The sequence below is a fragment of the Mytilus galloprovincialis genome, chromosome 12 (genome assembly GCF_965363235.1).
Source record: "Mytilus galloprovincialis chromosome 12, xbMytGall1.hap1.1, whole genome shotgun sequence".
In the NCBI taxonomy this organism is placed as follows: Eukaryota; Metazoa; Mollusca; class Bivalvia; order Mytilida; family Mytilidae; genus Mytilus; species Mytilus galloprovincialis.
Genome location: NC_134849.1, coordinates 59,821,447 through 59,846,989, shown reverse-complemented (window position 1 = coordinate 59,846,989; position 25,543 = coordinate 59,821,447). Strand labels below are relative to the sequence as shown.

The following is a 25,543-nucleotide window of genomic DNA, read 5'->3' as shown; positions in this document are numbered from 1 at the left end:
GTAGCACTTAGATACAGCATCCGGGCATCACTGTAGGTGACGCTTTTCCATCGATACGCTGATCATCCTATATCCGAGGGGTATTTGAAATAATAGAGCCTGTTAATTGGTAATAAACATTTGTTATCAGGTGACAAGGTGTGAAAAAGATAAAAAAAAAAATCTTTTATCTTTGTCAATTGTCAATCTGAATTAACTATTTTAATTTTGATTAATAATTTTTACTTACGTTTATGAATGAAGCACTGATGAAGTCGATGCATATGTATATTTTTATATTTATCGAAAATTGAATTAATCTGATTCAAATTTTATCAAAACCTGGGACTGTTACTCTAACCATATGATGTCCCAGATTAAAATAAACTTTATATTTTATATAGTATTATATGTCATTTTATAAATATTTCGAAACTTTGGTAATTACATATCTTTCAATTCCGGGTAGTCTGTGTACAAGGCAAGCCGTTTATACAATTACTTGTATATTTATTGTACATTTAGAGTGAACCTTTAAAAACATTTACTTGTAATGAATTTTCAATAAAGTGTCATATTTTGACCGATTAATTAATTTGATACAGAAATTGTAGAAAAATTGATGCAACGCCACCATTACTGACCGGCTATAAACAGTTACGTTGGAAAACAAGAATTTTCACGTACCAGCACACACTGACTGAAATAGAACTCTCTGCATGTTAAACACGCTAAAAATAAGATACTTGTCTTACGTGATGTATCTAGCTTCTCTCAAGATCAAAATGCATCAGTACTACTTATGTGCCACAATTATGAGTTCAGAGGCACAAACAATTGCAAAGTCAACATGTACAATAAATTCTCAAACTGCAGGAGTTGGTTACATTGAAAGTGATATGCGGTACTATTGAATAGGGATGATCTCACCATGTTCAATTTCCGACACTTTATCACCAAATTTTGAAGCTATTGAAAAAAGTAAAATCACATTTAAATACTGAACTCCGAGGAAAATTAAAAAAGAAAGTCCCTAATCAAATGGCAAAATCATAAGCCCAAACACATCAAACGAATGGATAACAACTGTCATATTCCTGACTTGGTACAGGCATTTTCTTATGTAGAAAGGGCTTTAACTTATTACATGTAAAACTTGAACATTACTGATTGCCAATTAGACAACTATCTACTAGAGACCAAATTACATATAAGTTAACAACTATAGGCCATCGTACGGCCTATAACAACGAGAAAAATCCATAACGCATAGTAAGCTATAAAAGGCCCCAAAATGAAAAATGTAAAAAATAAAATCAAACGAGAAAACTAACGACCTGATATAAGAACAAAACAAGAAACGAAAAACAAATATGATATACAGCAACAACCATCGGCTGAATACAGGCTCCTAATTTGGACTCTATACACACACAGAATGTGGCGGGGATAAACTTGTTTGCTGGCGTCATTAATTCTATTAACCTCCAGAACATGACTGTTATGAAGGGTTGAAGTAAGAATTCTACATTGTTATGGATAATTCTTGAAAGGTACATATTGTCAATGTCACGAATAGCTGATTATGAAAATGCAAGAGGTGTGATTGTTTTACACGTCGCTTATAAGGTAACTTGAAACTAAACACTTTTGTTTGTAAGCCAAGCTTAAAATAAACTTTACAGTTATCTTCAAATTACGCATAGAAAAAATAAAAATTTACTGACAACCAAAAAACCAAGAACAGTATAGTAAGCTCATATTTCGTTCAGATGCCCATTGCAATGAAGAAATGGATGCTGTTACAGGCATAGGTGACACAGGAAAAGTTGCTTTATATTTATTTTCTTTGTTCCTTCACTATACATCGCGATTCAACACCAATTTCACACTTTGTACTGCTAGATCTGGTGATGCGAAGTTGATTTTTATGCAGTTAAGCTGCATTATGCAAGCACCCTAGATTTGTGTTCTACCCAATAAATGCTGAAATACTTGCCATTGTTATTATCTAGCTCGCTACTATGTTATATATAACTAATTGAACACTTTTTTAATACTTTTTATTCTGGATTACAAAAAATATGACCAGAAAAACCTTAAATGATCGTCGATTTATCCAAAAGTTTTGAAGTTACACATAGGAAGTAGTGCTTATTAAGAATCCTTGTGTAGTTCATTATGACTTGTGCTTTTAGCTAAGATGTCAAAGAACAATTGTATGAAATATTTAATCGCCGAAAATCTCTTAAGACAAGTAGTTTAGATTTCCCAAATGGAAAAAGTCGTAGGAATATTGTTTGTCATCAATACGTAGTATAAATACGTCAGTAGTCTATTATATAATATGTTCAACTGTTCATGCTGTTGGCGGCAATTTCAAATTAGAAAAAGAAATTTTCGTAGCTTTTCAATTTGGAGGCAGGTGTGCAAATTAGCGGTGGTCCGAGGTCCGCGACCTTCCACTTTTGCCAGCAGAATTTCGACTAGGATAGTTGGTTTCTAGCTACGCCCGACGTAGTCACCTTCCACTTGAAAGAAAATAAGAAATTACTTTGCAAACCTTCCATGCAAGTCACCAAAGTCTCCAATCAAACGAGCTAAAAACTTATTTTTATCATTATTATTCATGACAACGATGTTCATTTTGTTCAACCGCTAGCTTTATACAGAAAATCGCCGACAAATATTGTATAAATTCGAGTAAAATCGTATCTGATTGACAAAAACAACATTGTTAACACATAACAATGGCGGCCGTGAAGACAAAATTTTACAATATCGGATCCGATTCCGGAAGCGGATAAGGATAATTGCGGGTTTGGCGATCAATTACAATTCAATTACAAAATAAATCAAAGCAGGTGAAAAAATAAATCTATGCATGGTAAATGAATATAAACACTAGAATTGTAAACCAAAAGATATATGTAAAAGAAAGAAAAAGCAGAAAAATATTTTATACAGAAACTCGAAGTTACTTTTTGACAAATTTTAATTTAAAAATCCAATACAGCGTGCCAGCTTGGAACAGTATATCTAACAATATACATGTTCATGGTCACAGTCTAAATTTTCTTTATCAGTGATAAATGATGATAATGCATGTGAGATGCTTTTAAAGTGTAAACATATTACTGCAATTTCGAAGGGTCAATTAAAGTAGCTGAAAGTTTCTTTTTTTATTTTCACAAATAATGCAACTATATTATATATATACCTAAATGTAAGTAAATCATATGATATATAGGTGGCATTCTTTGGGCCACTCTACCCCCTTCTGTTTGATATCTTGGAAACGGTCGAGCTCCCCACCCCTAAACCATATGAGGGGCAGATCCAGGATTTTTGGTTAGGATAGGCGCAAACTTAAATTTTCGCCCAGCAGAGCGAGGCTACACAAAATTGGAGGTAAAATTATCGGAATATTCTTTATTAAGCTGAGAACAACCCATGCTTTGCAAATTTTAGGGGGTGCAAGCCCGTAACACCCCCTGCCTGAATCCGCCCTTGCATATATTCAAGTATAGGACAATATAATAAATAAAATGAAATATAGGGGGAGTCCCTGGAGCTACCCCACCCCCTCCTGTTTGAGAACTTGGAAACGGTCGAGATCCACACCCCTTAACCATATATATTCAAGTTTGTGACAATATGAAAAATCAAATGAAATATAGGAAGAGTCGCTGGGGGTCACCCCACCCTTCCTATTTTAGAATTTAAAAATGGTCCAGATCCCCACCTCTAAACCATATATATTCATGTATGGGACAATATAACAAATAAGATGAAATATAGGGGGAGTCCCTTGGGTCACCCCACCCCCTCCTGTTTGGGAATTTGAAATCCGTTGAGATCGCCACCCCTTAACCATATATTTATGTACGGGACAATATAACAATTCAAATGAAAGATAGGGGAGTCCCTGAGGTCACCCTACCCCCAGTGGGGGATCCAGAAATTTTCATAAGTGGGGGCCCGCTGACTGACCTAGGAGTCACCCTTCAGTGATTCCCTATATAAGCAACCAATTTTTTTCTCAAAAAAATGGGGGGGGGGGGGGGCGGGCCCCCTGCCACCCTAAATCCTCTGCCTACCCCTACCTGTTTGAGAACTTGAAAACCGTTGAGATCCCCACCCCTAAATTATATATATTCATATGTATGGGACAAAATAACAAATCATTTACATTTACTATGGCAGGTCAGTCAGACCTCACCTTTGATCCCTGTTGTAGTGAACAGTTGTCTGATTCGTGTCTCATACCTTTTGTACTATAGAACACAAACTCAGTTTTCTTTCCAGGGAAACCAGTCCATTCATACTATTACATGTTCATACTAAGTCAACTTGAACTTCTAGCAGTCAAATAAAACCAAGGTTAACTACCAAGTAGAACAACTGCAATCATTGGGAACTTGTACCACTGCAGACTCAACATAAAAAAATATACATTGATATATGCATTGCTTTTGAAACCTTGATAACATGTAAATTATTTGCCTTAATAAATAAATCATTAGATAAACATGAATGTTTAATGTTGAGGCAACATTGCCACAGTTTTCATAATTACGGTTGCCTTGGTTTTTGGTTAACTGCCTTCAGCGCTTACAGCGCTTTGATTTTACTTCACAATCATCTTGCATTTCCCCATTTTTAACTCTTTGAGATGCTATAAGCAATGAAGAAAACGGTGCCGGGTAGGTTGCTTCTGCTCGCGACATGCATATACATTATGTAGATATACAAGTAAAATAAATAAGATGTATATGATATATATGCCATGCAGAATGATTTTATAATAAAAAAAATCACCAACCCATGAGAAAAATTATCTTCTTTCTCCGTCTGAGTGTTATGTGTATTCCTTTCGACAGTAACCAAATTATATTCAAAAATAAGTTTTTCTGTGGGTTAATGTTTTAACGTGCGTTTTTTTCTTAATGTCTTCAAATGTTTATCATCTCAATCAATGAATATTCATACACCTTTAATAAGTAATGTCTTCGTTCGCGTTTCTGAATTAACATCATAACATCAACATTTTGTTGTTAAAGTTTAGAAGAAATTCTAGTATTCTTAATTACCACTGTCATCCTTAACTTCACACGTACCTAATAACCCGGCTGGATACCAAAAATCAACCATGGCCAGATGACCAGGTTAATATTTACCTTTCTCAACGTTTCTTTGATGTCGACATTTTTATTACCTAACTTAATTTGCACATGACCTTGATTAAGGAAAATTAAACAAGGCAAAGATTGCAAAGATATGATATTGTATTCTCACTCAGTAAGTCGTCTCGGTTCTACTACAGTAGAAAGAAAGAAAAATGAATGAAATAATAAGAATGGTTTTAATTAATTTTTCTGCAGATTATGAATTAATTATATATACAAGAGAGTGAAAGAATTGAATTTTAAAGCGGAAATTTGTAGGCTAGCTGCATTTTTAGTGTTCAAGATTAATAATTATTTCAGCTTTTCAAGTTACGATTTTAACAAACCTACATCACAACAAGTACACGAAAAAAAATACACATTAATTCACGATGAAATTTTATTAACACGATAACCATACTAACAATACACCTTATCGCTATTCCCGGCTGACCCGTCCGCTTGAACTTTTGACGTCAACAACAATCACTTTTCCATTGTGGCGTCAGACATTTTGTTTTATGACGTCAAAATTTTACGGGAACCTGTGTGATTTCCAGCAATGGCGGACAAATAGCGATAAGGTGTATGTTTCACCGCCTTATCAACGGAAATCGGCGTTACTAAGAAAGGGAGAAAACTGATTTTAAAAATGCCCGTATGTTCAGATAACAGAATGTGCACTTTAATTGAAAATATGTGTATATAATAGCGAAAAAGGTAGTAATTCCATTTATCATATATTTAGTACAAAATACAGCTATTTTGTATATGTAATAAAGGTTCGTTTTTCCAGTCTGTATCACCTACCCTGTATCGCATGCCCCGTATCGCATAGCTAAACCCGTATCGCATACCCCGTATCGCATGGTAAAACCCGTATCGCATACTTTTTTTTTTTTTTTTTTTACATGAAGTCAGTTTTTTTGTTGTTTTTTTTTTTTGGCTTAAGAAAAAATTTCCTCAAAATATTTTTTTTTAATGACGTCATTGTTTTGTATGTGACGTCACGAACATCAAGTTTTCACAACATATTTTTGGGCACACTAAGTGCAACTATAAAAAATACAAAACACTCAAATAAATACAATAATAAACAAAATATTTTTAAAACAACAGATTGTTAGGTAACCCAGGTGCTTCGTATAATTAACTGAGCAGTTATTTTAAGGCTTTGAAACAAGACAAAAGCAGAACTGATGGTAACCCAGTGCTATGGATCAGAAAACAGTTCATAAAATATAATACTCTTCTGTTGAAATATATGATAAAGCGTATAATACATGGCAAAATCCGTATCACATGCCGTATCACCCTCGACCAATATCATCCCTCGGGCCTAAAGGCCCTTGGGCTGATATTGATGTCTCGGGATGATACGACATATGATACGGATTTTGCCATGTATTATTCTCTATATATCAGTTGAGAGCAAATTATTGACTAATACACAAAATGTGACAGAAGGCAAGTTATTAAGTTCCGTGTTGAAATTGAAGTTTTTAGTCCATTCTTTTTCCATTGATTTCTTAAGGTTTTTTTCATGTTTTGGTTCCGAAATTTTTATCACTTATTAGTTTTATGAAATACTATATGCTTAAAATATTATGGGATAATTTTTATTACTGCAATGAAGAAGAAACCAAAGTTTGTGTCTGAATTTGCAATTAAAATTACCTCAATTTTAAACAGTCCAAACTTCGCAAATTTTATAGATTAGAAGAAAATAAAATACTAAATAGAATATTTTGACATATAAAAATGGCTTCAGGAAAAACTATTTCAATTAAATGTGAGAAAACATACACATTTTTTCATTTTGAAAAAGGGGGTTGAAACTCTCCAATATACTACTAGTCATTAAAACGACTTTTTAGAAAAATGTGACCTTACGAAATTCTGACGACAGGGCAAAAACTAAAGAAGACATATTTGTCTTTAATTTAAGACCATTTTTAGCCGTGTGTTGTTATTTGGGGAGATTAAACTCGCGATGTAGACGACTTTTTCACTTCTGTCACCGCACTATTTTATTCATAAAAAAAAGGGTGATTTTCCAGTTTTCAGACAAAAACTAAAAAAATGCTTTCAGCAGTTCTTATGAAACTTTGGTGAATTATTTATATCTATTAATGTAGGTTCCCTTTAGAATTTTATAAATTTTACATTTTACATTTCTGAGTTGTGGGGTTTTATTCATTAAAAAAGGGGGGATTTTCCAGTTTTCGGACAATAACTCAACAATGCTATCAGCAATTATCATGAAACTTTGGTGAATTGTTTATATATATTGATGTAAGCTCCCTTTTGATCTTCATAAATTTCTAATATGACTGAGATTTAATCATGTGTTAATTGAACTTTATTTGTTTATAGTCTGACAACAGATTTACTGTGCATGTGCGTGAAGGAAGACGTTGTTGACTTTGGCTCTCCAAATTTTTCCTGGAAACAAGTTTAAAACAGACCAAATTCGTATATTTTTTGCACACAACATATTTTTCAGAGTTACACTACACATTGCAACTCATAAGTAGACCAAAGTACTTACAGAATAGATTTTTGAAATCAGTCAATCTGATAAACAAATATCCCGCCAGTTAGATCACATGATTCAATCAGCTGAAAGGTGACTTCCGGTGTAAACAAAGCACTCTCAGTAAAACAGTAAAAGGCCATATATGTTTCATCATTACTAACATTGCTCATTTGTGTACATATTGTGACCCAGGGAAGCAACTGGGTACGAAGATAACCTCATCTATAGCTAATACTTGTATCATATTGTGTGTCCTCACAGGTCCTGTCCAACCACTACGCCAGTAAGTCACTTTTCAACATGTTTCATCGGCAGTGTAGTATTCACTCTCACTCGCTGTTCATATTTGTTTTACTGTTTCAGATCACATATCACGAAATTTATTCGAAAATTGAGTATGATGAACATGTGGCTAGCTCAGATATCACTCTTAGTACATGTCAACCTTTCGCATTGTCATCATTCATCTTACATGTAGATAGAAGTGAATTCTCAAGTCATGAAGTCATTGGAACAAGGGTTAGTCTTAAATCATACCCTTTTTCATCAGAATATAATGAAAGGATAACATGGCAATACCATGAGTACTATACCATGTATACCACCAAATGTATACCCCTATATGTCATACAAAAACTATTGTCAAAGGAACACCCCAGTGTCGGCAGTGACCAATTAAAACCAAGCAAATTACTGTTGTTTTTTATACTACTCATTATAACACAATCAAATGACATTGAAAGCAACCCTGGCCCAAGCAATGACAGCACAAGATACATGTGTGGCACATGTGATGATGTTGTGACTTGGGAACACAGAGGTATCGTTTGTGAAACTTGCGATCAATGGTATCATATTGATTGTCAGAACATACACAGTAATACATATGATAGATCTACTAAATGATAGCATGATAAGTTGGAATTGTTTAATTTGCGAAAATCCAAACTATAGCACATGTCCTTTTGACTTACATGGTGCAAGTTCATCTAACCCATTTGAAAGTTTATATCATTATTCAAATGATGACTGTGGCATGAAAACACCAACAAACTCATGTAAACCATCTCACCAGTCTACACCAATATGTACAAATAAAACAAAAACAAATTGTAAAAAACCTTTGCGAATACTTAACATCAATTTTCAGTCTATCAAACGTAAACAACACCTTATTCAAAATATAATTGATAGCACTAAACCGGATATTGTAATCGGAACAGAAACTTGGCTCGACTCTTCAATAAAAGACATTGAAATCTTTCCTGAAGAGTACACACTATACAGAAAAGACAGAAAAAACAAGCAGGGTGGCGGTGTACTCATTGCAATAAAATCAGAATTTATAAGTGATGAAGTTGAAAACCTTACACCTGACGATAAATGTGAATTGGTATGGGCCAAAATTGAAATTAAGGGTAGCAGATCACTTTATATATCATCCTTTTATAACCCAAAAACATCTGATGATCAAAGGATGAAGTGGTTTGACACATCAGTTAGGAGAGCTACTCAAGTAAAAAATGCAGCTATAATATTAATTGGAGGAGATTTTAATCTCCCAGGGTGGGATTGGAAAAACAAAATACTTAAACCAAAATCAACCCACCAAAATATACATTATGATTTTGGAAATACTTTGGATGACACGGGCTTGGTACAATTAATTGAAAATCCAACAAGAACATGAAGAAAGGACAATATACTAGATCTCATGATCACAAATTTACCAAACCAGGTCCCACAAATTGAAATCATGCCGGGAATCTCAGATCATGACATTGTCTTTATAGAATTCAATTTAACACCATCTAAGCTAAAACAAACACCAAGAAATGTGCCGATTTACAACAAGGCAAACTGGGAAACAATGAAAAAAGAAGTAATCAACTTACAACATACCATACAGGAAAAGGTTGATACACATACTGTTGATGAACTGTGGCTAGAATTCAAAACAAAACTCAATGAACTAGTCAGTGAGCATATTCCACACAAAAAGCTAACTACAAAAAATAAAACCCCATGGGTAACATTTGAAACAAGAAAATTAATGAAAAAGAGAGACAGACTTTATAAAAAGATGAAAAAGTCTGGAAATGACAACATGAGAAACAAGTATAAGCAAATTAAACATCAGGTACAGAAACAACTCGGACAATCCTACTGGCAATACATTGAAAATATTGTAACACCAAAACCAGATGAAAACAAATTTTCCAACATGAAAAATTTTTGGTCTTATATCAAAAGCAAAAAAACTGACTACAGTGGAATAACATCACTTAAGCAGAATGGGAAACTTATAACTGACACCAAACAAAAATCTGATGCACTCAACAGGCAGTTTCAATCAGTTTTCTCAGAACCAAACAAAATCACTGCTACTGAATTTGAAAGCAATCAATACATGCAACAGAAAACAGCTTACCCTACCATGCCCGACATAAATATCACCATCCAAGGTATCTCAAAACTTCTTCTTAATTTAAACCCATCCAAGGCAAGTGGACCAGACGAACTTAAGCCACGTCTCCTTAGGGAGTTAGCACATGAAATTTCACCAATACTATGCCTTATATATCAAAAATCATTAGACACTGGCGAAGTCCCTACTGACTGGCGTACTGCACATGTTTCACCCATTTACAAGAAAGGTTCCAAATATAATCCAGAGAATTATAGACCTATTTCTTTGACATGCATATGTTGTAAACTTATGGAACATGTTGTAGTTAGCGCAATCATGACACACGCAGACAAACATAACATCCTGTATTCCCTACAACACGGCTTTCGAAAAAACAGATCTTGTGTTGACAGTCCTCAATATAAACCTTTATTACAACTGTCACATAAACTTAACATTAACCAAGAAAACTAAACATTGAGGCCTAAATTAAAAATATGTTTGTTTGTTAAATATTTTACATATTATAGGTTTCAGAATAAATGTAGTCAAAGAACTTGAACTTGGTTATATGCATTGAATTTATATATTCAATTAAAGATTTTTTGCTGTTGTGCAATACAATGTGCTGTTCTTCTACTTCTACTTCTACTATGTAATGACCGCCTTCAACACGTTGAAGTTTATGTCACTTGTACTGCGCATTGCTTTGTGAAGATATATATACAGTGAAATATAACAAATTTGTGATAGTAAACAAAAAAACAAAAAAAATTTTACTTAGTGGTAGTGCATATTTTTAATTTATTATTTTTAAATATTAAGATAAAACTATTTACAAATGATGAATTTACGGGCTGTAGGTGTAGTTTGAGACGGCTACTTTGAACGACTCTATAGATTCGCTCATCACAATACTCGGGGGAAGGCTGTTCCATATTTTAATTGTGCATGGGAAAAATGATTGTTGTCTTATTTGTGTTCGGCAGGATGGAATTTGGTATGAGAGTGTGCATGTTCCTGGACTGTCTGAGCGGTTGAATTAATCTGTCTGTTTTTGTGATAGCAATGAGGTGATATGAAATTTTATAGAACATGACCAGGCGTGCATCGGTTCTTCTGTGTGCCAGGTCTCTCCATTTTAAATGATCTAGCATGTCACTAACGTTTGAGGTGTTTCTGTGTCGGTTAGTGACATATCTAGCAGCCCTTCTTTGTACTTTTTCTATCTTGTTTATATCCTCAGTAAAGTAAGGGTCCCAAACTGAACAGGCATATTCTAGCGATGGTCTGACTAAAGATTTATATGCCTGTTCCTTTACTGAGGTGGAACTGATGTTAAGATTCCTTGGAAGAAAAGAGGACTGTCAACATAATATCAATGATCAGTAAAGATGGCGAGACATTTCAGAGTGTGCATTCTTGTTCAATGTTGTGTTTGTCAGTCAGATACGATTTTACTCGGATTTACACATTACTTATTGCCCATTTTTGGTTTAAAGCTAACGGTCGATTGAACAAAATGAACATCGCTGTCATGAATAATAAAGATGAAAATAAAATTTGAGATCGTTAGGAAATTTTGGTTTATTAAAAAGGTTGGCAGAGTTAATTTTTATTTATATAGGTCCATCGGGCGTAGCTAGTAACCAATACAAAAGTCCGATTGCAATAGTGAAAGGTTGCGGACCTCGGATCAATTCTAATTTGAACCCCTGAGTTATTGTTCTTAAATGACAAATTTTAACATTTATTTTCTTTTTTATGCCCCACCTAAGATAGTACTGTATAGGGCATTATGTTTTCTGGTCTGCCTCTGTCCGTCCGTTCGTGCGTCCGTTAGCTTCAGGTTAAAGTTTTTGGTCAAGGTAGATTTTGATGAAGTTGAAGTCCAATCAACTTGAAACTTAGTACACATGTTCCCCATGAGATGATCTTTCTAATTTTAATGCCAAATATAGTTTTGACCCCAATTTCATGGTCCACTGAACATAGAAAATGATAGTGCGAAGTTCAGGTTAAAGTTTTTGGTCAAGGTAGTTTTTGATGAAGTTAAAGTTACATCAACTTGAAACTTAGTACACATGTTCCCTATGATATGATCTTTCTAATTTTAATTCCAAATTAAAGTTTTGACCCCAATTTCACAGTCCACTGAACATAGAAAATGATAGTGCGAGTTGGGCATCCGCATAGATGCCAACCATTACGACTTTTCCGTAGTTTTTCCGATTTTGCGATAAAAACTACGCTTTTACTGTCAAAGTCGAATAGTAACCGATTCCCAATCATCGACGTTCAATTTTGTAAAACGCGGATTTTTATCTTTACTTTTCCGTCCTTGTCCAGTATTTAGGAAACGCCAATGTAATGCTTCCGGTTTCTCGGGAGTTATCAACCTATTGTTGGGTAACTAACTGACTTCCGAAGAGGCAAACTTGCATTAAGTAGCTTTCCCGCTTTCTCTACTTCTCCTTGACAAACCAAAAATGTTTAGTCGAGAACATCTGAACAATTAATGAATGGAATACATACTACAGACAACATGTTAAATGACAAATTTTAGTGTACATCACTTTGCAACCACTCGTCAGTAATTTTAATTGGTAAATGCACGTTTATGAATGATTACTGAAAACTTTTCAAAAATACGGAAAATTTGATAGTTTGTTACTGATTGTGTCAAAAGGGGGTTGGCATCTATGCATCCGTGTACTATGGACACATTCTTGTTCAGTGTTGCCTATTATTTTGAAAACTATAATAGATAGAAAGAAACTTTATATGCAATAATGATCAGCAAGACAAGTTCTACAAAAATAAAGTCAAATGGTCGAAATAGTTGGTTGACTTGAGTTATTGCCCCTTAAAAGACAATTTTAACCATTTTTTTTGCGTTTTATGCCTTATATCTTAAAAATTATAATAGATAGATAGAAACTTTAATAAGCAAATAAAAAATAATTTTGACAATATGGAGGAAATCATCCGACATCTCCTTTTTGGAGTTATTGCCTTTTAATTGCGATTTTTTTCTTGCCTTGATAGAGTTAAAAAGCTAGACAAAGTAGTGCCATTTCTGGTGGTGGCGGCAACAATGTACTAGTTTGTGAATAGGTCTAGTTTATGGTGAACCATTAGTGGTTACTTAAGGATATTTGGTATGCAGCTGTATTAGCGTTGCCATTGGCACATCTCATTTCCATGCAGATTACTTGGCCATGCCCCCTCAGTAATGGTCCATTGACGAAAAATTTTGCTTAGTTTAACTTTACATGTATCAGTTTGTGATTTGGTCAGTTCAAGAGGAACCAGAAGTGGTAGGCCAACGTTAAATGGAATGCATATATATATAAGCCTTAGCACATCTGATTTACATTGAGAATATTAGGCCCTGTAACTTGTGTTAATCTTCTTGACTTGACACAGACACATGTCCAGGCCTCGACAATAACGCTTGTCCGATTGTCCGGTACCAGATGGAAAAAAGGTCGGACAAGTAAAAGCTGTGCCAATCTTGTCCGTCGGGACAAGTTCAATTATTTTGCAGAAAATAAGTTTTAATTATCCATCTTTGATGAACATTTTTTCACAAAAATATTTTTTTTATTTACCATAAAATTAACAAAATCATATTTGATCATAAGTAGAAAAAAACAATACCGGTACTTGCAATATAGTGACTTATAGTTGTAAATTTCTGTGTCATTTGGTCTCTTGCTGAGAGTTGTCTCATTGGAAATCAGACCTTATCTTCTTTTTATTGAATGTATTTAAATACACTTTTTTCAACTTAGAAAAATATAGGATACAAATGTCAAATGAGTGTACAGGCCTATCAGATGGTGCCTCATGTGCAGAGTCTGATGAGACTAGCATTGATGAAAACTAGAACCTAAGTCCTGTGACATGACTATAGATTCAGTTGTACTTGACTCACATTTTTGAAAAGTATTTCAAAAGAAAAACATCAAATTTTGTTCTATTGTTTCAATTCGTTTAGTTCCTTTAATCAACTCAAGATGTAAAAAGGTTATTTTTAGTAAAAAAAAAATTGGACAAGTAACAATTTCATTCGGAAAAGTAAGTTTTGGTATGTACTTACTGGACAAGTTGGAAAAAAAAGTTATTGTAGAGGCCTGATGTCTAATATGTTTATAAAGGGGGCAACTATTTTATTTTAGTATTGAAACTGGGACTACTAGATTTGTTATTTTTCAACACAAAAAGAATATTATTTAGATACTCTTTTTTTTTAGGTCTAAAACATAGTGATCGAATGCTGAAGAAAAGAGTACAGAAATATAAAAACAATAATGTCCTGTTAGATATATATATATGTGGCCTACATAGATCTGTTATATAGAAAGAAGGAAAGTAATTCAGGTAAATTGTGCAGATAATTCAGAATATTATGAAACTTTAAAATTATATAAACATGATAAACAGTATTTATTTACATAAATAAATATATACATATTAGCTATAATAGGGTTTTCTGTCTAGCATAAAGCAATACATTATTTCATATCCATGTTGTTGAAATATTCATACACTGTAGCTGTAAACTCATAGTAGAGAAACTGTAAATGTGACGAATTACTAAATGTAGTTTATCAGGCAATAGACACAAATCATATTAAATGTGTTGAGTACATTCACTACAAACTAACAGCTCAGAGTCTGAAAAGTCCATTTGTTTGCTCAACCAGTAATGTTGAGTACAGATTTTAATTGACATACTAAATGCCCCAACTGTTCAGGGTTTGACCTCTGCGGTCGTATAAAGTTAAGGTGACTTGTGTTTAAATGTGTCGATCTCTCTGAAATTGTACTGCAAGGTACCATAACAGGCAGGAATTGAGTTTGGGGGTAATTACTCCAAGGGGGTTAAAAGAAAAAAAAATTGGGGGGGGGGGGGTTTCTTCATAATTTTTGGGCTTTTATACTGATCAGTCAGGAGCGTTACTTAAACAAGTTATTTTTTTTAGTTACTTATACATGTATAAGTAATTTTTGTTTTTAAAAATAATAAAATTACTTAATAGAGTTATTTTAATTTTCAATAGAAACATAGACTAAATAGTTTTCATGATTTTAAACAACATTTTATATCATAAAATAAAGAATTTATCAGATTTGAGAGGAGTATAGAGATAAAGGGTTACTTTAAAAATAATGACAAAAATATTACTTGAATAAATTATTTTATACATTTTTGAAAAAAAATAGCAATTACACTTATCTAAGGCGCATAATTATGTAATTGATTTGGGTTACACATTATAAATAACTTCAGGTCTTAATTAATTCACAAGTATCTATCTATTTATATCAGTCTACCTTCAAGATTTTAGAAGAAAATGATAATTTGATAGTCCCAAGAGACCAATCTTTGTGTCAGAAAGTTAATTAGTGTTTAGGAAGAATTTTTTTTTATATATCAAGGGAAAAATAACCACATGACTGTGAAAATTATTTAAAGCTAGTAAAATCTGTATTATTGGACACCTATAAAAATAATATTCAGAAAAATAACTTATATAAGTTATATTTAAATTAGCCTTGTTTTCAACATTACTTGTATAGGTAATTTTAATTGTTACTTGTTTAAGTAATGCCCCTGACTGCTGATATGGCAGGAGATACACACCAAACAGGATGTGTAAATAATAAACTATTATATTAAGTATTGTGCAATAGCATAGGACACAGAATGACTTCATGCTATAATGAATATGTCCTAAAAACTTTTCCACTAATTAGCTTTGTATGGTACATGTACCTTTTCTTTTTTAATTCATGACAGGTACATAAAAATTCAGGGAAAGTTTTACCAATATTTATATAAACGTGAAACAAACTGAAATTGAGCTACATGTATTTTTTTATATTTTCAGTTTGAAGATCTACTATTAGTATTTATTGATTCAAGGTCCAGTCAAGTTATTACTATCTATAGGTCAGTGAACATTACATTGATATTGTATTGGAACGTTTAATGATTTTTTTATCAAATGAAAATCCGAAATATATTGAAATTGTAAATGTGAATTAAAGGGGAGATAATCCAGAGCTATAGGATTCATTCTAAATAGTACTAGACCAGTGTTTGTATTAAAGGGGAGATAATCCAGAGCTATAGGATTCATTCTAAATAGCACTAGACCAGTGTTTGTACTAAAGGGGAGATAATCCATAGCTATAGGATTCATTCTAAATAGCATTAGACCAGTGTTTGTATTAAAGGGGAGATAATCCAGAGCTATAGGATTCATTCTAAATAACATTAGACCAGTGTTTGTATTAATTCTTTTAGAACAAGGTTAAACTTTTGCACTTAGCAACTTTTGTGACTGGATACAAAAAATAAACTGACACAATAACAAAATTAATGGAAGTTGAAACTAATTAAACATTGCAAGCATTACAAAAAGAGTTGTTAACTTAGAACATGTAGAAATCAAATTGTTCTTTATGATTGTAAGATGGGAGGTCTATGTCAATGAGACAGCAACCAATCAACAAAAGAGGTCAACATTTTATTTAAAAATAGATTAGTGTCTGTAACGTGTTGTTTTTATTTCATTTATATTTTCAGTTTGAACATCTATAATGTCTATTATCATGATTATTGTTTTTTATTTGATAATTGTCCAGGCCTTATGTTCAATGTCCAGTACGTGTGACCATTGTCCAGTCAATGTGATCCTTGCCAGTTGACTTCCTGTTATAGGTAAGTTTAATTGTATGTGAACTAGATAGAATCATTTACTACTGAAATTTGTTTAAAAAAAGATGCGAATGTAGAATTTTAACTCTGACAGGGGTAGATAATTAACAGATATATTTTACATTCAAAATATCACAACACTAGTTTTTATACGACTGCAAAAATTGAAAATTTTTATGGTCGTATATCAGTATCACGTTGGCGTCGTCGTCTGCGTCGTCGTCGTCTGAATACTTTTAGTTTTCACACTCTAACTTTAGTAAAAGTGAATGGAAATCTATGAAATTTTAACACAAGGTTTATGATCACAAAAGGAAGGTTGGGATTGATTTTGGGAGTTTTTGTCCCAACATGTTAGGAATTAGGGGCCAAAAAGGGCCCAAATAAGCATTTTCTTGGTTTTCGCACTATAACTTTTGTTTAAAAAAATAGAAATCTATGAAATTTTTACACAAGGTTTATAACCATAAAAGAAAGGTTGGGATTGGTTTTGGGAGTATTGGTTCCAACAGTTTAGGAATAAGGGGGCCAAAAAAGGGCCCAAATAAGCATAATTCTTGGTTTTCGCACAATAACTTTAGTATAAGTAAATAGAAATCAATGAAATTTAAACACAAGGTTTATGACCACAAAAGGAAGGTTTGGATTGATTTTGGGAGTTGAGGTTTGAACAGTTTAGGAATTAGGGGCCAAAAAGGGGCCCAAATAAGCATTTTTCTTGGTTTTCGCGCCATAACTTAAGTATAAGTAAATAGAAATCTGAAATTTAAACACAAGGTAATGACCATAAAAGGAAGGTTGGGATTGATTTTGAGAGTTTTGGTCCCAACAGTTTAGGAATAAGGGGCCCAAAGGGTCCAAAATTAAACTTTGTTTGATTTCATCAAAAATCGAATAATTGGGGTTCTTTAATATGCCGAATCTAACTGTGTATGCTGATTCTTAATTTTTGGTCCCGTTTTCAAATTGGTCTACATTAAGGTCTTAAAAGGTCCAAAATTTAACTAAGTTCAATTTTAACAAAAATTGAAAACTTGGGGTTCTTTGATATGCTGAATCTAAAAATGTACTTAGATTTTTTATTATTGGCCCACTTTTCAAGTTGGTCCAAATCGGGTTCCAAAATTAAACTTTGTTTGATTTCATCAAAAATTGAATAAATGGGGTTCTTTAATATTCCAAATCTAACTGAGTATGTAGATTCTTAATTTTTGGTCCCGTTTTCAAATTGTTCTACATTAAAGTCCAAAGGGTCCAAAATTTAAACTAAGTTTGATTTTAACAAAAATAGAATTCTTGGGCTTCTTTGATATGCTGAATCTAAACATGTACTTACAGTGTTCCAGCTAGGATTTCAAAAGGGCAGGGTGCCAATCCTGAAAAAGGGCATTTAACGCGTGATATGATAATATGAAAAGGGCATGTTTTAATAAAAGATATTAATCAAACATTGTGTTTATTTGTTGAATCACAGGTTATACAAAAACAACATCATTAGACCATATAGAACTCTATCTTTCTACTTTTTAGGCCGAAAAACTTGTCAAGCAGCTTGTCACACAAGTGTTTAGATCATTGCTTGGCACAGTTGAGCTTTATATGTAGTATGTTTTAAAAGGTGACCTGTTTCATTCTGTTTCTATGGTCTGGCACATTTTACCAGTTTAACCTTTTTACCCCTGCTGTGCTTAATAGCAATACAGCACAAAACAGCTGTGCTCAGTAAATACACAATGTTAGGATATATAGCAAAAGTGAAAAGTTGTATCAAAAATAAAGAATACAGAAAAAGATGACCAAGGCACCCTACCAACACTGCTACTAAGACCCTCTTTAACTTTTCCCATAACTCAAAATACTTAAACATATATATTCTTAAGCAAGAAGTATGTAGACATATTTTAGAATATGTAAATGGGTTACTCAATGCTAGGAAAAAAATCAGATTGAGTTATCTTTCTTTATTCGGGTGTGCTCCTTCTTTGGAGGATTATAAACAGTACGTTAATATGATGTAAATATGATCACAATATGGCGGCCGATTTAGATATTTTCGTATCAAAAATAAGGGCAGTCAATGACAAATATGTCTGAATTTCCTGTTTATTTCACGGAAAACAAGTAAAACAATGTCTTCAACGAGTTTATTACAGTTTTTAACTTTCTGTCATTACCTTTCCTCCATGAAACTACGGTAAAAATTGCAAATTGTGCCCAAGTTGTTGTATGCACATTTCTTCAAAGATAATTGCCGACTGACCGATTCTATTTGAATGAATTAATGTTGATGATCATTAATGACCTATCTGATATTAAACGGATTACCTACAACAACAGATTATGACACCAGTTGTAACCGTTGATTAGCTTGGGGTCGTAAACAAAGTCATAAAATTTTCCCCAGGTAAATTTAGTAATTAGCGTATCTTATCAATATGAACAAATTAATATAAAATCGATCTTCAAAAAGGCAGGGAGCCCTGGAAACTGTAAAAAGGGCACAGGGCGGCACTCTGGAAAGGGCGGGCGCCGCGCCCTCTGAAAACGGCCTAGCTGGAAGTTGGAACACTGGCTTAGATTTTTGATTATGGGCCCATAGAAGCCAACCATTACGATTTTTCCGTAGTTTTTCCGATTTTGCGATAAAAACTACGCTATTACGGTCAAAGTCGAATAGTTACGGATTCCCAATCATCGACGTTCAATTTTGTAAAACGCGGATTTTTATCATTACTTTTCCGTCCTGGTCCAGTATTTAGGAAACGCCAATGTAATGCTTCCGGTTTCTCGGGAGTTATCAACCTATTGTTGGGTAACTAACTGACTTCCGAAGAGGCAAACTTGCATTTTATTAAGTAGCTTTCCCGCTTTCTCTACTTCTCCTTGACAAAACAAAAATGTTTGAGTCGAGAACATCTGAACAATTAATGAATGGAATACATACTACAGACAACATGTTAAATGACAAATTTTAGTGTACATCACTTTGCAACCACTCGTCAGTAATTTTTATTGGTAAATGCACGTTTATGAATGATTACTGAAAACTTTTCAAAAATACGGAAAATTTGATAGTTTGTTACTGATTGTGTCAAAAGGGGGTTGGCATCTATGTGGGCCCAGTTTTCAAGTTGGTCCAAATCAGGATCCAAAATTATTACATTGAGTATGTGCAATAGCAAGAAATTTTCAATTGCACAGTATTCAGCAATAGCAAGAAATCTTCAATTGCACAGTATTGTGCAATAGCAAGAAATTTTCAATTGCACAGTATTGCGCTATAGCAAGAAATCTTCAATTGCACAGTATTGTGCAATAGCAAGTATTTTCAATTGCACAGTATTGCACAATAGCAAGAAATATCTAATTACACAACATTGTGCAATAGCAAGAAATTTCCAATTGGAGTTATCTTTCTTATTCATGTCCAGAATAGTAGTTGAATCAACTTAAATCATTGTTTTATACAATATACAATGTATATTCACTTATACTACCTCTGATAAATTAAAACAATCTTTACCATTCAGTGATAACAAGCACTTTTTTTACATTTTAATATTTTAAGTTCATTAGACCACATTCATTCTGTGTCAGAAACCTATGCTGTGTCAACTATTTAATCACAATCTGAATTTAGAAGCTGAATCCAGCTTGAATGTTGTGTCCATACTTTCCCCAATCGTTCAGGGTTCAACCTCTGTGGTCGTATAAAGCTGCGCCCTGCAGAGCATCTGGTTATTTATGTAATAAACAAGACCCTAAAACATCTTGTAGAAGTGAAGGTTCAGAGGTCTATATCAATGAGACAGCATTCAATCAATGAAAGAGGTCAAATTTGTATCAAACAATAGACAATGATAGACAAGCATCTTTATAATATGTTATAATTATATTCCAACCTGAAATAAAACATTCATATTCTCATTTTAAACATAGATCATCAGTATTTATTTGATCCCTGTCCAGTCAAGTCAATCCCTGTCCAGTCAAGTTATTCCTTGTCGGAGTTGTCTAGTCAAGTTGATCCTTGTCCAGTCAAGTTGAACCTTGTCCAGTGGATTTGTTCCCTGTCCAGTCAAGTTGATCCTTGTCCAGTGGATTTGATCCCTGTCCAGGCAGGCTGTTGTTATAGGTAAGTACATCATATGTGAACTATATAGGATCATTTTAATACTGAAATTTGTTTCCAATGTAAAATATTCAAACTATAAGGGGAGATAATCAACTAAAAAGTTTCAACATTCATAATACCCAAGACCAATATTTTATAGTAGATGAGACACACACGAACATAACATCATTGCAAAATTATTTTTCTTGAAAAATAGATAGGTTACAAACATGTTTAACCCCGCCACATTTTTGCGCCTGTCCCAAGTCAGGAGCCTCTGGCCTTTGTTAGTCTTGTATTATTTTAATTTTAGTTTCTTGTGTACAATTTGGAAATTAGTATGGCGTTCATTATCACTGAACTAGTATATATTTGTTTAGGGGCCAGTTGAAGGACGCCTCCGGGTGCGGGAATTTCTCGCTACATTGAAGACCTGTTGGTGACCTTCTGCTGTTGTTTTTTTCTATGGTCGGGTTGTTGTCTCTTTGGCACATTCCCCATTTCCATTCTCATTTTTAAACATATGTGTGAACTTTTGGTAAAGGATAGAAAAAATGAGTGCTAAAGCTACATTGTGTACATCACACTGATATCAACCCTATATTAAACAGGTACAACACAACATTATAACTCCCGCAATATTTCAACAGTATATATTGATGAGAACGCAACCCAACAAATCAAGAACTATATAAAGCAAGGAAATATGTAGAGGTCAATATATAGTCAATAAATACATAATATCTTCAGATGACAAGGTCTAGATTTTCATGACGCTGGCCATATAAGTAAGGGTTTATTCATGTTAATGAAATAATTAAAAAATATACCTTTATTGTTCATAGTTATTTTGTTGAAACAGGAAATATTACAAACATTGATATGTTTATAAGATAAAGAAAAATTTATATACAGTGAAACCTGCCCAAACCGAACACCCACGGGACTTTGTGTTTTGTTCGATTTTCACAGGTATTCGGATTGTAGAGGTAAACGGAAGTCGACACCAAAATAATTTTGGCACTTACTGACAAGGGATAATAGGTGACACAACAGACGACTATTTATTTTCGTGATGATATAGATGTAAACGTAAAAATATAAGTATATAAAGATAGACCTATTGCTACATTTTTGTTTATAAATCAAACGCCACTCCGTCAATCACGCTCGTCGCTGTGAAACTACAATGTATAAATCGTTCAATGATGTCCGACGTGGAGCAATTTTGCTTTTTATAATTATTTTCTAATTCATTAATTCACTGACCAATTCATATTCCAAGTCACTGTCAAATGACGATTCCGTAGTTGAGTCGAGATCGTCATTGTACACACAAGTTCTCGGACTAAACTTGCCACCCGCTGACTAATACTTCGCAACACGATAAGAGTGAAACAACAGCAGGGGTCCAGTTGTGTCTAGTTTATTCTCGGACTTTATCGTTGTTAAATAGCTTACAGAAGTCTTCAGGAGCATCCAAATCAAATATATAGGGCCTCTAAAGGGAATCCGGCAATCGAAAGCCATTGACCTTGTCGTGTTGCATGACTTCCTAATCCAGTGAAAGGCTTTAAAACTTTAAAACTATTACTTAATTAAACAGTTTAGCTACAGAATGGCAGTCACGATAATTATTTGAGTAACGTGCATTTAATTGATCTAAGAGAAAGTTCCTTTCATGTCATTTTCGGCGATGGGGGCAGCTGACCAGTTTAACGTTTCTTTACAACATAAATCATTTGATCACTGAATACATGGACACAAACATGCTAATTAGTTTGTCATAACAATTCACCAGTTAATTTAACCTCAAATACCCTTTGTACTCTGTTATTCTGTGTTTGTTTAATGAAATCATGCAAATAATTAAAAACACTTTTTTGTTTTGATTGCTATCGATCGATTTTGACAGGTAATTTTTAAATACATATTTACTATCGAGCCTTCAAAAATCGTTCGGAATTCGGTGTTGACAGGGTTCGTTTTTTAGCTCACCTAACCCGAAGGGCCAAGTGAGCTTTTCTCATCACTTGGCGTCCGGCGTCCATCGTCGTCGTCCGTCGTCGTCCGTCGTCGTCCGTCGTCGTCCGTCGTCCGTCGTCGTTAACTTTTACAAAAATCTTCTCCTCTGAAACTACTCGGCCAAATCAAACCAAACTTGGCCACAATCATCATTGGGGTATCTAGTTTAAAAAATGTGTGGCGTGACCCGGTCAACCGACCAAGATGGCCGCCACGGCTAAAAATAGAACATAGGGGTAAAATGCAGTTTTTGGCTTATAACTCAAAAACCAAAGCATTTAGAGCAAATCTGACATGGGGTAAAAATGTTTATCAGGTCAAGATCTATCTCCCCTGAAATTTTCAGATGAATCGGTCAATCGGTTGTTGGGTTGCTGCCCCTGAATTGGTAATTTTGAGGAAATTTTGCTGTTTTTGGTTATTATCTTGAATATTATTATAGATAGAGATAAACTGTAAACAGCAATAATGTTCAGCAAAGTAAGATCTACAAATAAGTCAACATGACCAAAATGGTCAGTTGACCCGTTTAGGAGTTATTGCCCTTTATAGTCAATTTTTAACCATTTTTCGTTAATTAAAGTAATCTTTTACAAAAATCTTCTCCTCTGAAACTACTGGGCCAAATTAATCCAAACTTGGCCACAATCATCTTTGGGGTATCTAGTTTAAAAAATGTGTGGCGTGACCTGGTCAACCAACCAAGATGGCCGCCACGGCTAAAAATAGAACAAAGGGGTAAAATGCAGTTTTTGGCTTATAACTCAAAAACCAAAGCATTTTGAGGAAATCTGACGTGGGATAAAAATGTTTATCAGGTCAAGATCTATCTGCCCTGAAATTTTCAGATGAATCGGTCAATCGGTTGTTGGGTTGCTGCCCCTGAATTGGTAATTTTGAGGAAATTTTGCTGTTTTTGGTTATTATCTTGAATATTATTATAGATAGAGATAAACTGTAAACAGCAATAATGTTCAGCAGAGTAAGATCTACAAATAAGTCAACATGACCAAAATGGTCAGTTGACCCGTTTAGGAGTTATTGCCCTTTATAGTCAATTTTTAACCATTTTTCGTAAATTAAAGTAATCTTTTACAAAAATCTTCTACTCTGAAACTACTGGGCCAAATTAATCCAAACTTGGCCACAATCATCTTTGGGGTATCTAGTTTAAAAAATGTGTGGCGTGACCTGGTCAACCAACCAAGATGGCCGCCACCGCTAAAAATAGAACATAGGGGTAAAATGCAGTTTTGGCTTATAACTCAAAAACCAAAGCATTTTGAGGAAATCTGACATGGGATAAAAATGTTTATCAGGTCAAGATCTATCTGCCCTGAAATTTTCAGATGAATCGGTCAATCGGTTGGGTTGCTGCCCCTGAATTGGTAATTTTGAGGAAATTTTGCTGTTTTTGGTTATTATCTTGAATATTATTATAGATAGAGATGAATTGTAAACAGCAATAATGTTCAGCAAAGGAAGATCTACAAATAAGTCAACATGACTAAAATGGTCAGTTGACCCCTTTAGGAGTTATTGCCCTTTATAGTCAATCTTTAACCATTTTTCATAAATCTAAGTAATCTTTTACAAAATCTCCACTGAAACTACTAGGCCACAATCATCTTTGGGGTATCTAGTTTGAAAAATGTGTCCGATGACCTGGCCATTCAACCAAGATGGCCGCCACGGCTAAAAATAGAACATAGGGGTAAAATGCAGTTTTTGGCTTATAACTATGAAACCAAAGCATTTAGAGCAAATCTGACAAGAAGTTTAATTGTTAATCAAGTCAATATCTATCTGCCCTGAATTTTTCTGATGAATTGGACAACTGGTTGTTGGGTTGCTGCCCTCCAATTGGTAATTTTTAAAGAAATTTTGCCGTTTTAGGTTATCTTGAATACTATTATAGATAGCGATAAACTGTAAACAGCAATAATGTTCAGCAAAGTAAGATCTACAAATAAGTCAACATGACCTAAATGGTCAATTGACCCCTTAAGGAGTTATTGCCCTTTATAGTCAATTTTTAACAATTTTCATTAATTTGGTAAATTTATGTAAATTTTTACCAAATATAGTTCTCTGTTACTAATGGGCAAAGTTCATTATAGATATAATTGTAAGAAGCAAAATCGTTCAGTAAAGTAAGAACTTCAAACACATCACCATCACCAAAATACAATTTTGTCATGAATCCATTTGTGTCCTTTGTTTAATATGCACATAGACCAAGGTGAGCGACACAGGCTCTTTAGAGCCTCTAGTTTCAGGTTAGATTAACGTTAATTGATAGGTAAATTTTGTGGGACTTTGAAAATTGTTCGGTTTAAACAGAAATTCGGTTTTATCAGGGTTCGGTTTACCCTGGTTTCACTGTATATCACAACAGTTACTGAAAAAAGAAGTACCGATAAAGTATTTTGAAGTGATTCATATATTTTACATATATCAGGCTTAAACAAGTAAATATAATTTAGAAATATTTTTCAGAGATCTGCTTTAGACGATGGCACTTTCTTACTAATAAATTTAGCTGACCTCAGTTTTCATCAAATTAGCATGTATT

At 33.7% G+C, this 25,543-nt stretch overlaps 1 protein-coding gene and 2 long non-coding RNA genes across 6 annotated transcripts in view; all 3 read left to right on the top strand.

The window, feature by feature from the left end:
• The window catches only part of LOC143054433 (ficolin-2-like), a 218,519-nt gene that overhangs the window by 27,776 nt on the left and 165,200 nt on the right, over window positions 1-25,543 (top strand). The gene's annotated exons all lie outside the window — the stretch shown is intronic.
• The window catches only part of LOC143054431 (uncharacterized), a 40,727-nt gene that overhangs the window by 2,662 nt on the left and 12,522 nt on the right, over window positions 1-25,543 (top strand). Inside the window, exons 1-5 of one of the 3 annotated variants that reach the window (XR_012971676.1) lie at window positions 7,837-7,969; window positions 14,356-14,482; window positions 15,997-16,058; window positions 16,757-16,832; window positions 20,769-20,964. This is a non-coding gene — a long non-coding RNA (uncharacterized LOC143054431). Of the gene's footprint in view, window positions 1-7,836; window positions 7,970-11,902; window positions 12,703-14,355; window positions 14,483-15,996; window positions 16,059-16,756; window positions 16,833-20,768; window positions 20,965-25,543 lie in introns of those variants that run through there. The other 2 variants (XR_012971675.1, XR_012971674.1) reach the window with 2 other exon arrangements.
• On the top strand, window positions 23,035-25,534 carry LOC143054432 (uncharacterized). The gene is made up of 2 exons (XR_012971677.1): window positions 23,035-23,858; window positions 24,368-25,534. It is a non-coding gene; the product is annotated as an uncharacterized LOC143054432 (long non-coding RNA).